This window comes from Pogoniulus pusillus, chromosome 24, assembly GCF_015220805.1.
Source record: "Pogoniulus pusillus isolate bPogPus1 chromosome 24, bPogPus1.pri, whole genome shotgun sequence".
Lineage (NCBI taxonomy): Eukaryota > Metazoa > Chordata > Aves > Piciformes > Lybiidae > Pogoniulus > Pogoniulus pusillus.
The window spans coordinates 17,565,001-17,579,582 of NC_087287.1; the positions used below are offsets into that span (position 1 = coordinate 17,565,001).

The window sequence follows — 14,582 nt, forward strand, 5'->3', positions numbered from 1 at the left end:
TTGTTTGCATGGACTAGATCAGCTGTGAGCTGCAAATATCTACACTGCAGTCATGATTTTACTCTCTGAATCTGTATTGATGGACTTTTTCCTTTTGGGCTTTCCCTATTGATCTGCCTCCTAAAAATATTGAATGTTCACCAGGAAGTTGCTGGTGGCAAAAGGATGTTGTTTCTTCTATATTTTTGATTACTTAAGAAATGTTTTCTAGCCTAAGGAAGCATTGTTAATGTTTTGAAACATGGAGAGAGCTGATTTCTTGTGACAACCTGTGCTAATTCCATAGGAATCATATAATCATCATGATTTTTTTTTCTCTATTTGTATTGGGCTCAACAAAAATAGAAATGTTGATTTCTATGTCAATATAAAGAATATATTAATTAAATTTTTTAAATTAAAAAAAAAAAGGCCTAGAGGGTTGTTTAAAAATTAGTGAAGTTTGCAATTTGCATCAGTAGTAAAACCTAGACTAGAGCTATGCATGCTGTCAAAAATGCTTCTACATAGGAATAGCTTCACAGATATGAATGTGACTCCCCTGAGTTCCCTTATGGAATGACAGTTCTGTTTCCAGAACCTCCAGTATTTATGATTAAATCTCAAAGGTGGGAACTTTCCTTAACTAGTTGGGCTGGAGGATAAGGAAGCAATCTTGGTTAGGTGAACAAAACCAGCATCTTAATCTCTCTCTCTTCCTCCCCCCTTCCCAGTCTGAACCAAGATGATTCAGCAATGGTGGGTTTTACTCTCTTTTACAGAAGAGACATGAAGTATTACAGACTCATGTTAAAGTTCACTTAGGTGCTGTTGAGTTACTAAACACGTTGATAATTTATTCAGAAAACCTAAAGGCTGGTGTATTTAAAGTATTATTCCTCTCAATGCCATAGTTTAGAGTGCTCCAAAATGTTTCTTTTCTCCAATCTTCACCCATTTCACCTTTCTAAAACAAAAGCAGTGCTTACAAATGTTACCAGTGAATTCAGAAACTCAATGAAATACATCAACCCTCCTACAGAAGTACATTTACAAAAGCAAGGTTCAGAGCAACCATCCCGTAGAGGGGTGCAGTGGTGATGGTATGGGTTTCCTGAGACAACTAGCAGCCACATCTCTTTTCCCATACATAAATGGCAGTCAGCAATAGCTAGAAACAAAAGACCCCTCTCTCACTCTCTGAATACAGTGACATTCATTCTCAGAGAAGCAGGGGCAGCTTTTTGAAAGCAGACTTCTTCAGTCCAACAATAACACACAATGAGTTATTGACTTGTTTATATATGGAGCTCTTTTCAGTAACTAACTCTGACTCCCCACAGTCTGGACAAATGATTGATTTCGTTGTTAGAAAAAGAGAAAGCTCTTGCACTAAACTCTGTAGTGCAAACTACTTTTCCCCCATTTGTTCCCCCACTGAATAGGAGCTTATTAAAATGCACTTTCCAAAAAATACCTGCAGCTGGCCTTTATAAGCATGTTTTGTATATATAAATAAGTAATTTGTCCCACTCTTTTGTATGGTAACAAACCATTGGAGAATCTTGTCAACATATATATATATATGATGGTTGAGTGTCATTGGATTTTGGTTAAGCAATATTAGTTACACCAGAATGGATATAAAGGGTAATTTGAGTAGTGTTTGCAATAGCTGTTTGCTATTTGCTTACAAATACTAACATTTAAAAGCTATTAGGTTTTTTATTGAGAAATTCCTCTTTCCTTTGGATAGTTTTGATAGTTTTTATGTGATCAGCTAACAAATATTTGATCAGCTACTACTTAATCCTCTAACTTTTGCACACTGTAGCAGTATACCAGCTATCATGCTTTAATTCTTTTATACACTGTGTATCTTAGTGCTTCATATGCATATGTGCACAACATTTTGTTCTAAAGCCTTCTTATCTCCTCTTATTGCTATGAGGTTTCACTAATAAGTAAAATAAACATTTGCTTCTTTTTTATACATTTATATGCTGAGACATTGTTTAAAATGTTGCTGCATTTCTCCAGCATCTGAGTTCAAGAAGCAATTTTTGTATAGCAAACAAAAGAATTGTACTGAGCCCTACAATATGTTAGTTGCAAAACATAGTGGGAAGTAGAATGTTGCTGGAGGTACTTTTCCACTGCTAACACACAGAAATGTAATGAAGAATTAATGGAGCTAATACCACATTATTCCTGATTCTCCAGATTCCTGCACCTGAGAAATTGTGTTAGCCATGGCAAACAGAATGTAAAGTCCTGGCACATCAAATGTGAAATGCTAGCATTTTGCTTCACCGTGAAGTAAGTTAGAAGTTAGCTCAAATTTGAAGGAAATAAGGTATCATACCCCTTGCAGCCATGAGAATATTTGTGATTCAAGGAAGCATGGATTTTCAATTCATATAGGTTTCTATGGCTATAAAAAGAAAACTGGGAAAGTGTAAAATGTGCATTTCTAATCTGAAGTTCTCAGCCCTGAAACTTGCTGATTTGGTTATTCTAATTTTGTGACAGTCTTGGCATGCCCTGTTTTTACAAATTGTTATTCTTTACAATTTATTTTTGGTTGTTGTTTGCATGTTTGAATTTATTGTACCTCCTTTAATTTTTAACCTTTGTTTTCCAAACAAAAAGCATTTTTGCTTATCATAGTTTCTCCCTTTTTCTTTCTTTAATATACTTTAGCTCCCTGTTGGAGTGCTAGCAGTTTCCACCTAACGATAATCCTGCCCAGGCAGTTCTGATTAAGAAATTCATAGTACTGGCATCATTTATGATATCAGCAATGATATTCTGATGTTCTTGAAGCTTTGCTTAGAACCTAGTTAGAATTTCTAGAGATATAATTGAAAAGAAAAAACACCACAACATCCTGGGGAGTATGTTATGGGGAAAAACTCAACTAAACATCTTTGCTCTTATCATATTACTGTATAATTTTTCACATGGACACTAGAGATTGGCATACTTTTGAAAAAGTATAAGTAGAGCAAAAAGGATGTGGCAAACAATAATATTTTCTGTAGAAATCCTTGCATAGAGGAGAAATTTGCTGTAGAAGTGAATGCCCATCTTGTTATCTTTAACATCTATATGTCATGCTCTGTGTCTTGTGGATGTAAATCAGAAGCTCATAGCAGCATCGTTCTTCAGTGGTTGTGGAGGGTGGAGGGAGGAAAAGGAAGAGCTATTCTTCTGTGTAGCTTCTGTAGCCTTTTGTGAAGACCCAAAGATCCATAGGATTTTCCTGTGATCTCAATGTATCCGTACTTACAATTGACTTGTCCCTCCCTCTGTGTATCTGAATGTCCTGGGACAGGCCCTCGGCTGCAGTGAAGTGATGTCAGCTGAGGTTGGTGGCTTTTTACTCATTTAATTGAGTGACGTGCAAACCTGGGCTGACACCCTCCCCACCCAAGCCTTTCAGAAAATCTCTGAACAGCAGCTTTGTAGAGCTTTTAGCTTTAGTCTCTCCCACAGATCCAGGTGTTGTGCGAGGAATCAAGTAAGGCTGATCAGGAGCGTATCCTAGTCTTTGAAAGGCATTATGCTGCAGTTATCTAAGCATATCTGTTTTATTGGACAAGTTACACTTGTTTGACTGGAGAATCCAGTCTGAGTTTTGTCTGAAATGTAGCCATAAGATTAAATATTTTTTCAGTGAGAACAGTGGTAGGCATGATACAAAAATAAAAGGTTGTGCATGCTGGAAGTGGAGGATTCTGTATTTGTCTCTTTCATTTCCATTAAACAGAAGTTAAAGATGCAGTATACAAATTTGGGGAAAAATGCTTTAAAACAACTCTTCTGGCTTAAACTTCTGTATAATTTTTCTTCAAAGATGTTTCACTTTACTTTTACGTCTGCATAAAAATGCAAGTGTATGTGTTCTGAAATCCTGAGTGGTGCCATAAGACTTTGTCGGCATAGAGCTCTCAGATTCTTTGTAAGTGTCCAGGAATTTTCTCATATTCAGAATCAGAATTAACAACTTGGTCAAATAAAAGGCATGTCATGTTTAGCTCACTTTGTTAGCCCTCTGCTCATGCCAGGAAGAAAACTTTTCTGTGCTAAGGGTAACAGTAGTAACCTTTTATATTTACTTAAATGCTTACCCATCTGCTCCTAGTTGTTCTGGGTTTGCTTTCAGCTGTAATTGCTGAAAACCAGTGGGTGTACTAGCGTCAATCAAATCGCCTTGTGACAGCAAGCATATACAGCCCTTTTCTTCCCTTTCCTAGAGTTTTCATTTACCACACTTAAATGGTTTGAATTGTTCTAAACTTTGGGACAGTAGATGAAATCCTGGGTTCAATGAAGTTCGTGAATGATCCTCTCATAACGATCTTTTTAGACAGGTATCCAGGGGAAAGCAAAAACATCATAGAATGCTCACTGTTCAGAAGAGGAAAAGGCAGAGGTGTGGCCAATCCCTACCACAGGTAGAGTACAAGTATTTAAACAAGATCTCCTCAATGAGTTGGAGACTCAGTGTTTTAAATAACCCTTTGTGATGGTTTGGGTGTTAGCCGCTTCCCCCCCCCCCCCCCCATTTAGAAATCACCCAGACTAGACTCAGTGGCTCTGGAAATGGAATGAAGCTTTATATTTACAGCTTAGCACAATATACAGTATATACAGTTAGAAGGGACATCGAGATGCTTGAGCATGTCCAGAGAAGGGCGACGAGGCTGGGGAGAGGCCTTGAGCACAGCCCTACGAGGAGAGGCTGAGGGAGCTGGGATTGTTTAGCCTGGAGAAGAGGAGGCTCAGGGGAGACCTTATTGCTGTCTACAACTACCTGAGGGGTGGTTGTGGCCAGGAGGAGGTTGCTCTCTTCTCTCAGGTGGCCAACGCCAGAACGAGAGGACACAGCCTCAAGCTGCGCCAGGGGAGATTTAGGCTGGAGGTGAGGAGAAAGTTCTTCCCTGAGAGACTCATTGGACACTGGAATGGGCTGCCCGGGGAGGTGGTGGAGTCGCCATCCCTGGGGCTGTTCAAGGCAAGGTTGGACGTGGCACTTGGTGCCATGGTCTGGCCTTGAGCTCTGTGGTAAAGGGTTGGACTTGATGATCTGTGAGGTCTCTTCCAACCTTGATGATACTCTGATACTGTGATACTGTGATACAGTTACAGACAGAAATATACAAGGTAAAAGGTAATACAGATACACAACAGCCCTCTCAGAAACCTGAGTCTCCAGAGGGGCTCCCAACCACCCTTCCACCTTCTCCCACCCCTCTCTACCTTACCCCAGATGTTGCCTTGTGCCCAAGGAGGAATGGAGGGTCGGCCAGGGGGGTTTAGGAAGCAGGTTAGGTTAGAGAGAGAAGAACAAAGCCCACAGCCCGGACAGAGAGTGACTCCCTTTCTATGTTTGGATTCTTGCTTATACCTCTCAGCAAGCCTATGAGTAAAGTAGGCATCACCATTGTTTCCCTTTCACAGCCTGTAATCTAGTTCTTCTCACCAAAACATTCTAGCTAGCTTCAAACTAGCACACCCTTACAAACACAATTGTCTACTGTCAGAAGTAACATGACCTTAATTGTTTTTAACCTCATCCCTATAGCACAGAAATTAGACACTGTTTTCTTTGTTTTAACATACTGGCTACTGAAAAATGTATTTGGGATATATGAAGCTGTCAGGTTATTAAATCTGAAAGTGGTTTTCTGATAATTATTTTGCAGGCCAAGTGAACACTAGTAAAGTTTAAAATACAGAATCATAAAATCATAGAATGGTTTGGGTTGGAGAGGATGTCCAAAGGTCATCTAGTCCGACTGCCCTGCAGTCAGCAGGGACATCCTCCACTAGATTAGGCTGCCTAGAGCTTTGTCAAGCCTGACCTATCCCTTCAGGGATAGGACCTTGACTACCTCCCTGGGCAACCTGTGTGGTGCCAAACACTGTAGCACCCAAGCACCTAGGAGAGGCAAGGTCACACCTGGGTTTGAGGGAGTCTGAATGTGACGGACAGAAGCCATCATGGCAGCTGTAAGCACCTTTAACCTATAAACAAGATGAAGCAACTAGGAGGAGGTGAGAAGCTACTGTCTGTGTCACAGCATGCAAAAGTGGTTGCTGAGTGGAATGGAGTCACAGCTCTCTGGTTCTCTTTGATTCAATTATAATCCCATCACTCAGAAAATATTTTGTCCTTTGAATGACTCAGTTGGTTGTCAATATTTCTCATGTCCTTTGATGTGGACATTAATACTAACATCATTGACATTAGCACTAATACCAATTTAGTAATACTTCTGTGCTGAATGATCCAGCTTCATCTTTAAATATTCCTTAATTCTGTCATTTGTCTAATTATTGTCTATAATTGTATCACATTAATGGGCATATTATGAACTGTATTATGCAAATCAGTGAAATTTAGATATAGTTAGTCAATCAGAGATTAGATTTTGGTTCACTAATGGCTTCATTTCATGTTCAAGGTAGCAAACAGTGACCAATTGTTTAACAGGATTGGTGTCACTCCTTACCTGGTATTTTTCATACTATTTAAAAGGTGAACATTTGCACCCATAGTAATGACTGATGGTGGCTGCATCACAGTCTTACTCTCAGATGTTTTCTTGTATTTTCTGATTACCTGTTGAATAGTCTTTCTATTTAACAATTAAAGCAATAAAGATAAGTGGAATTTTCATTTCTTTCCTTCCTTAACAGCCCTCCTCTGAGATTCTACAAGGTAAGTGTTGTCAAAGCCATATTTGGAAAGCATTTGGGCATATGAAGATACAGATAGGTACAGAATATGATTTTCAAAGTCTAGGCAGTATTTCCTCTCTATTAGGAGTGAAGATGATGGAAATTTTGATGGGGAAGTCATAATTTTGCAGGATTACTTCACTCATTGCTTATTAGCAAGAGTCTTCCTCATCATCCCTGATGCCATTTGTTTTGTCTGGTTCAGGAAATAATTACAGATGCTGAGCTCAGATCCTAGTATAGATCAATACCAAAGTTGTTGAAGCTTGGCTGATCTATACCAGCTGAGGATTTGTTTCACTAAATGTGAACTCCTATTGCTATTCTTACAATCATGTTTCTCCTGCCCCTTGTTTAGATTTCAATTGACAGGTTGAGTGCAAAGTGGCTTTGAGCACTCCCTGATAACATGAGTGGACTCTCAGTGATACAGCATTTAAACTGCCAGCTGAATCTACAGTGCCAAACTGAGCAGGAGAAGCACGAAGAGATGCTATGGTAGATCAGTTCTGCATATAAACATAGTAAAAATAACTGATATCTTATTTGCAGTAGATTTGCAGCAGCACCAGTAGGCTTTAACTTACAAAATACCTTACAAAGTTATCTTGAATAATCAGAAGCAGTTTCATTGCACTCTGAGGTATTAGAAACGTTGTATTAATGGTATTTACCAATGCCACATGTATTAGTCCAGGTACTGACAGCAGTCATCCCCCACCTTGCTGGACAGATTAGGGAAGAAGAAAATAGTTTTAATATAGCAAGAATAACAGTTCTCACCCAAGGTAGAATTGGGTAAGGCTGCAACATACAGGGAACCTCAACTTAGAGAACCATAGAATCATTTTGGTTTGAAGAGACCTCTCACATCAGTACTGTTCAAATTTAGCATAGCATCAGTCAGGGATGGAAGGGACCACAAGGATCATCTAATTCCAACCCCTCTGCCCTGGGCAGGGTCACATCTTACATCAATTTAGCATCTCGTCCCAAAATTTAGCATCTCACCTCAATTTACATCTTATGTCCATTTGATATCTTACCCCAAAATTTAGCATCTTATCTCCATTTGATATCTTACCCCAAAATTTAGCATCCTACTTCAATTTACATCTTATCTCCATTTTATATCTCACCCCAAAATTTAACATCCCACCCCAAAATTTAGCATCTCACCTCAATTTACATCTTATCTCCATTTGATATCTTACCCCAAAATTTAGCATCTTATCTCCATTTGATATCTTACCCCAAAATTTAGCATCCTACTTCAATTTACATCTTATCTCCATTTGATATCTTACCCCAAAATTTAGCATCTTACCCCAAAAACTAGCATCCCACCCCAACGTTTAGCATCTTATCTCTTATCATATCCCTTGCTATGTGCCAGCCGAGGAGATGACCCTCCTGTAATTTTAACGAGACAAGCAGCTTATTCTTTGCATGTTTGGTTTTTTTGGCTGTGTTGTGTTCATTTAGCATTCCCTTACCCAACTCCTGTACAAGTGTCACTTCCATGATGAGTTTTCCTGGAGAATGAGGAGTAAAATGTGTAGGCTCTCTGCAGCACAATGAAAGCATGCATTTTTTTCAACTTATGCGCACGTAAGCCTTCTTTTGTGAATCAGACTCATAGGGTCAGATAATGTTTAAAGGGAAAGGCTTTATGTCTCTCAGGCCTGCATGTTTCCACATGGATGCTTCTACACACACACAGATTGAATTATGAACAGACCTATTAATGCTGGGATCACAAAAGGTCAAGTTTTGTCTTCTTTTACCTCTATTCAGAATTGCTTTTGAAAGGGGGGAAAAAAGGGATTTGCAGGAAAAAAAGATTCATGATGAAGAATTTTACAGGTCTTTTTTTTCCTGTCCTTTAGCAACATCTGGGAGTTGGGGGGAGGGAGAAATCTTATTATGCAAAATAGTTCAGGGGTATTGTATTACTAGATGTTAATATATCTCATTTGGGTCACTTCTAGGGTTACCTTATGGAATGACCTGCTACCTAAGGAAAAAAACCACTAAACATTTTCCTTCTACTGTAGTGGATATGTTTGACTGAAGGAAAACTCTAAAAACATTCCAAATAGAGCTTCAGATGTTTGTTGTTTTGATAATAACAGTGGTCTAAACTCTAAAATATTCTTGAGGCAAATCTTATATTGAAATTGAACTAATTCTTTAGAATCTCAAGGCTACTAATTATAAAAGTTGTGCTATGCTTGTCCATAAAAGTGGATTATAAAATCAACTCTGCTATAAGTAATGGTTAGATTATTTTCACAAATGTCTTTGCAAGAAGAAAACCAAATAATATTACTGAAGGGTTTCTAGTGCTGTACATTCATATTCTATGTCCACCCATGCAGAGTCATGGAATCACACTAATGCTTAAAAATATTTGTTTCTGTATTTTCTACAGAAAATATGGTTGAAGAATAGAGAACTGAGACTGAACAATTAACAGATGCTTTTAAGATGGTAAGAGGATAACATTACACCTTAAAGCTCTGCATTATATTGGCATATTTTCATGTTTACATGTTTGCATGTGTGTGAGATGGTGAGAGGATAACATTACACCTTAAAGCTCTGCATTATATAGGTATATTTTAATGTTTACATCTTTGCATGTGTGCAAGATGGTGAGAGGATAACATTACACCTTAAAGCTCTGCATTATATAGGTATATTTTCACATTTACATGTTTGCATGTGTGCAAGATGGTGAGAGGATAACATTACACCTTAAAGCTCTGCATTATATTGGCATATATTCATGTTTACATGTTTGCATGTGTGCAAGATGGTGAGAGGATAACATTACACCTTAAAGCTCTGCATTATATTGGCATATTTTCATGTTTACATGTTTGCATGTGTGCAAGATGGTAAGAAGATAAAATTACACCTTAAAGCTCTGCATTATATTGGCATATTTTCACATTTGCATGTGTGCAAGATGGTAAGAGGATAACATTACACCTTAAAGCTCTGTGTTATATAGGTATATTTTCACATTTGCATGTGTGCAAGATGGTAAGAGGATAACGTTACACCTTAAAGCTCTGCATTATATTGGCATATTTTCATGTTTACATGTTTGCATGTGTGCAAGATGTTAAGAGGATAACATTACACCTTAAAGCTCTGCATTATATTGGTATATTTTCATGTTTACATGTTTGCATGTGTGCAAGATGGTAAGAAGATAACATTACACCTTAAAGCTCTGCATTATATTGGTATATTTTTACATTTGCATGTGTGCAAGATGATAAGAGGATAACATTACACCTTAAAGCTCTACATTATGTTGGTATTTTTTTATGTTTGCATGTGGGAGTGCAAGTTTGAATCTCTAGGCTACACCACTGCTCATTCTGTGCCATGCTACAAATTTATGACTGTGCCTTCATGATTTGTTTATATCAGAAAAAAATACATAGAATATCCTAAAGTGGAAAAAATGCACTATGGTTATTTCTTATGACATTTCAAGATAGGTGCAAGGTAAAAAGTTTGCTTCATTGTGCATTCCCTAGCTTTTCCCTCAAGTACTCAGTAAGTAGTTGTCTATCCACTTCCCTGATACAGACACATCTGGCTGTGCATCTGGAACCATCACTGAATTGAGCATTGTGTGTGTGCAGGCTGACTCTTAATTCAATCATACATGACCAAACCATACTGTGGGTAGAGAAGCATATTCTGTGGTTACAAAAAAAAAGACCAAGGTGAAGGAAGAGTACAACACACAATGCATTCTTGTCATAAGTGCTGTGCAGCACAGTCTGCTTTAATCCTCCTGTGCTTGCACTCACAGGTTAGGTTATTCCTGAGTGCCAGTGCTTACTCCAGTGGACTGCCAAGATATTACGTCATATGTCTACAGGGAATATCAGTCGTTGTTTGCAGACTAAGGTTGTTGCTCTGCTTTGCACACAAAGTATTTGCTTTTGTACTTCATGGAAGGAAGGTTATAGCTGCATACATACAGAAATGGTAAAACCAAGGCATTTCAGTGTATCCTGCTGGTTTAGGTGAATTCCAAACAACAGGTGCCACCTGGCAGTATAGCACAACAACCTCCCAGCTGTTTGTAGAGCAAGCTTTGTGCTGGTTATCTGCCATTGTTTCATTGATGACGTTATGCACTGACTATACATTTTGATTAGCATTTCCCATCAATGGCCTGATTCCCCTCATGAATTACAGCTGAAGAGTTCAACTTGGAGCACATAGCTGAGAGACTCTACACTTTCAGTTAAAAGCAGAGGGGTTTATTACTTTGATCAAACACAGATATGCACATATAAATGTGTGTATACATTTAAAAGGGCAAACAAGAAATTCTCTGCATTTCATTTTCATGCTTTTCAGTTCTTAAATATGTTGGAAGTTTGTAAACTGCTCTTCATGCTGCCATTTTCACTTTATTCTTTAGAGAGAAACTTTCTGGGTGGTCTGTCAATGTGTTTTGAGTTGCACTGCATCAGGAACGGAAACTCTCTGCTGCACCAATTCTGGGTAAACTTCAGTGAGTCTGCAGCATTGAGAACTGAATTATACTCCTTAAGATCTCAACCCGCCTGGATGTGTTCCTGAGTGATTTACACTAGGTGATCCTGCTCTAGCAGAGAGATTGGGTTAGATGATCTTCAGACTTCACTTCCAAACCCTGCCATTCAGTGAGACTGGGAAACCATAGATGGCAGCTTCTATACTGGTTCATAATAACTTGGTGAGCTGGTTCATAATAACTTGGTGAGCTGGTTCATAATAACTGACTGAGCTGGTTCATAATAACTTGGTGAGCTGGTTCATAATAACTGACTGAGCTGGTTCATAATAACTTGATGAGCTGGTTCATAATAACTTGGTGAGCTGGTTCATAATAACTGGCTGAGCTGGTTCATAATAACTTGGTGAGCTGGTTCATAATAACTTGGTGAGCTGGTTCATAATAACTGGCTGAGCTGGTTCACTTGAGCTGCCTGAAGCTGCTATTTAATTTTAAAAAATACCTAAAATAGGAATCCCAGGACCTTGATATTAAACTAGTTGTGGTTTACAGACAAACCTTTTTCAGCAAACTAACCCAATTTCATAGAATCATAGAATGGCTTAGGTTGGAAGGGACCTCAAAGCTCATCCAGCTCCAACTCCCCACCATAGGCAGGGACACCTCCCACTAGAACAGGTCACTCAAGGCCTCATCCAACCTGGCCTTGAACACCTCCAGGGAGGGAGCAGCCACAACCTCCCTGGGCAACCTGTGCCAGTGTCTCAGCACCCTCACTGGACAGAACTTCCTAAGATCTAGTTTGAATCTCCCCTCTGCCAGTTGCCCCTCATCCTGTCATTGCAAGAGCTTGTCAGTAGTCATAGAATCATAGAATCAACCACGTCGGAAAAGACCTCCAAGATCATCCAGTCCAACCTAGCACCCAACCCTAGCCAGTCAACTAGACTATGGCACTAAATCCCTCCCCAGCCTTCCTGTAGGCCCCCTTCAGATACCAGAAGGCCACTCCAAGGTCTCCTGGAAGCCTTCTGTTCTCCAGGCTGCAGAGCCCCAACTCTTGCAACCTGTGCTCATAGTAGAGCTGCTGCAGCCCTCTGGCCTCCTCTGGACTCACTCCAACAGTTTGATGGCCCAGTAAGTTTTATTTGAACCAAGTTTGTTCTGTGAGAGTGGGATTAAACATATTGTTGTACTCTGAGCTAGGAATATTTTAAAGACCACGTTAAGTATTTAATTATTTTTTTTCTGAATCAGAAAGGACACTGAAAATACCTGGAGCTTTATTGTTCTTGTGCCACCTGGTCATTAAAATAAATTTAGGAAATAGTCTTGTGATGCTTTGGGTGTGATGGTTTGGGTTATTCTGCCCCTGTGCTCAGCACTGCTCAGGCCACACCTTGAGTGCTGTGTCCAGTTCTGGGCCCCTCAATTCAAGAGAGGTGTTGAGGTGCTGGAAGGTGTCCAGAGAAGGACAACAAGGCTGGTGAGGGGCCTGGAACACAAACCCTGTGAGGAGAGGCTGAGGGAGCTGGGGGTGTTTAGCCTGGAGAAGAGGAGGCTCAGGGGGGACCTCATTGCTGCCTACAACTACCTGAGGGGAGGTTGTAGCGAGATGGGAGTTGGTCTCTTCTCCCAGGCAACCAGCAATAGAACAAGGGGACACAGTCTCAAGTTGTGCTGGGGGAAGTATAGGCTGGATGTTAGGAGGAAGTTTTTGGCAGAGAGAGTGATTGGCATTGGAATGGGCTGCCCAGGGAGGTGGTGGAGGCACCGTCCCTGGAGGTGTTCAAGAAAAGCCTGGATGAGGCACTTAGTGCCATGGTCTGGTTGACTGACTAGGGCTGGGTGTTAGGTTGGACTGGATGATCTTGGAGGTCTCTTCCAACCTGCTTGATTCTATGATTCCATGATTCCCTGCCCCCCACACTTTAGAAATCACCCAGACTAAACTCAGCCAGCTCTGGAAATTGAATGAAGCTTATTATTTACAGCTAGCATAATGTACAAGCAGATATTTACAGTATATACAGTTATAGACAGAAATAGACAAGGTAAAAGGTAGTACAGGAACACAACAGCCCTCCCAGAAACCTGAGTCCCCAGGAGGGGCTCCCAACCACCCCTGCACCTTCCCCCTGCCCCTCTCAACCGTACCCCAGTCCCAATGAAGAATGGAGGTTGTGCCAGGGGGTTAGGAAGCAAAGAGGATTCACTGAAGAAACAGAGGGTGAGGTTAGAAGAGAGATGCAGCTCCAGGCTCGCCAGCAGCAGAAGTGGTTATCTATGTTTTTATTTCTTGTTCCCCTACATCTCAGCAAGCCTATGAGCAAGGCAGACATCAGCCTTGTTTTCCTTCCACAGCCTGCAGTCTAGTCCTTCTCACCAAAGCATTGTAGCTAGCTTCAAACTAGCACAAGTCTAAACCCTCTCCAAAGGCAGATTTGTGCTGATGAAGATTTGCTCCCAGCCTGTTGTGGTTGCCAGTTGGATTTCTGTCCCGGCCTGAGGCCATGAGCTGCCTGGGCTGGAGGGCAGGAGCGGCTCCCAGCCCTTCCCAAGGGTAAGGGTGAGGACACTGCACGCCCAGTGGGAGTTTAAAGAGAGGTTGTGTTTATAGGAGCATACCAAAGGCAGTCAGGTAGCTAAGTGCAAACCCCCCCGGGCCCAAACTGGCCTGCTGGAACCCTCACTCGGCCCAAAGTGCCCTCCACAGCTGGGCCCTGCAGGCCTCAGCAGGCCGCGTGACGCAGCTCACAAGGCCCTGCCCGCTGGTGGCATCTCCCCCACAGGCCAGGGGATCAGAAGGAGCCTGCTGCTCCCAGGGAGAAGTGAAGGGAGCAAAGGCACAGAGCAGACGGCACAGGTATCAGCTGGGCGCTGCCTTTTAAGCTGTGGCACCAGAAGACAGAACAGAATAACCCTGGGGTGGGCCTGCCACATGGGCTCAGAAAAGAGGACTGTCCCTCATGGTTCCCCCTTAGAAGGTGTCAGGGTGAGGTGGTTTAGGCAGCGTCTTCCTTCTGCAGATGGCATCCTGGCCTGCATCAGGAACAGTGTGGCCAGTAGGACAAGGGAGGTTCTTCTGCCCCTGTACTCAGCACTGCTCAGGCCACACCTTGAGTGCTGTGTCCAGTTCTGGGCCCCTCAATTCAAGAGAGATGTTGAGGTGCTGGAAGGTGTCCAGAGAAGGGCAACAAAGCTGGTGAGGGGCCTGGAGCACAAATCCTATGAGGAGAGGCTGAGGGAGCTGGGGGTGTGCAGCCTGCAGAAGAGGAGGCTCAGGGGTGATCTTATTACTGTCTACAACTACCTG

The 14,582-nt window shown here is 41.1% G+C and overlaps 1 long non-coding RNA gene across 1 annotated transcript in view; it reads left to right on the top strand.

The window, feature by feature from the left end:
- Positions 1–9,222, top strand: part of LOC135186204 (uncharacterized) — an 11,649-nt gene extending 2,427 nt beyond the window's left edge. Inside the window, exons 2-4 of the long non-coding RNA XR_010306759.1 lie at positions 4,356–4,439; positions 6,688–6,709; positions 9,164–9,222. This is a non-coding gene — a long non-coding RNA (uncharacterized LOC135186204). The remainder of the gene's footprint in view (positions 1–4,355; positions 4,440–6,687; positions 6,710–9,163) is intronic.
- The last annotated feature ends 5,360 nt before the right edge of the window (positions 9,223–14,582 follow it).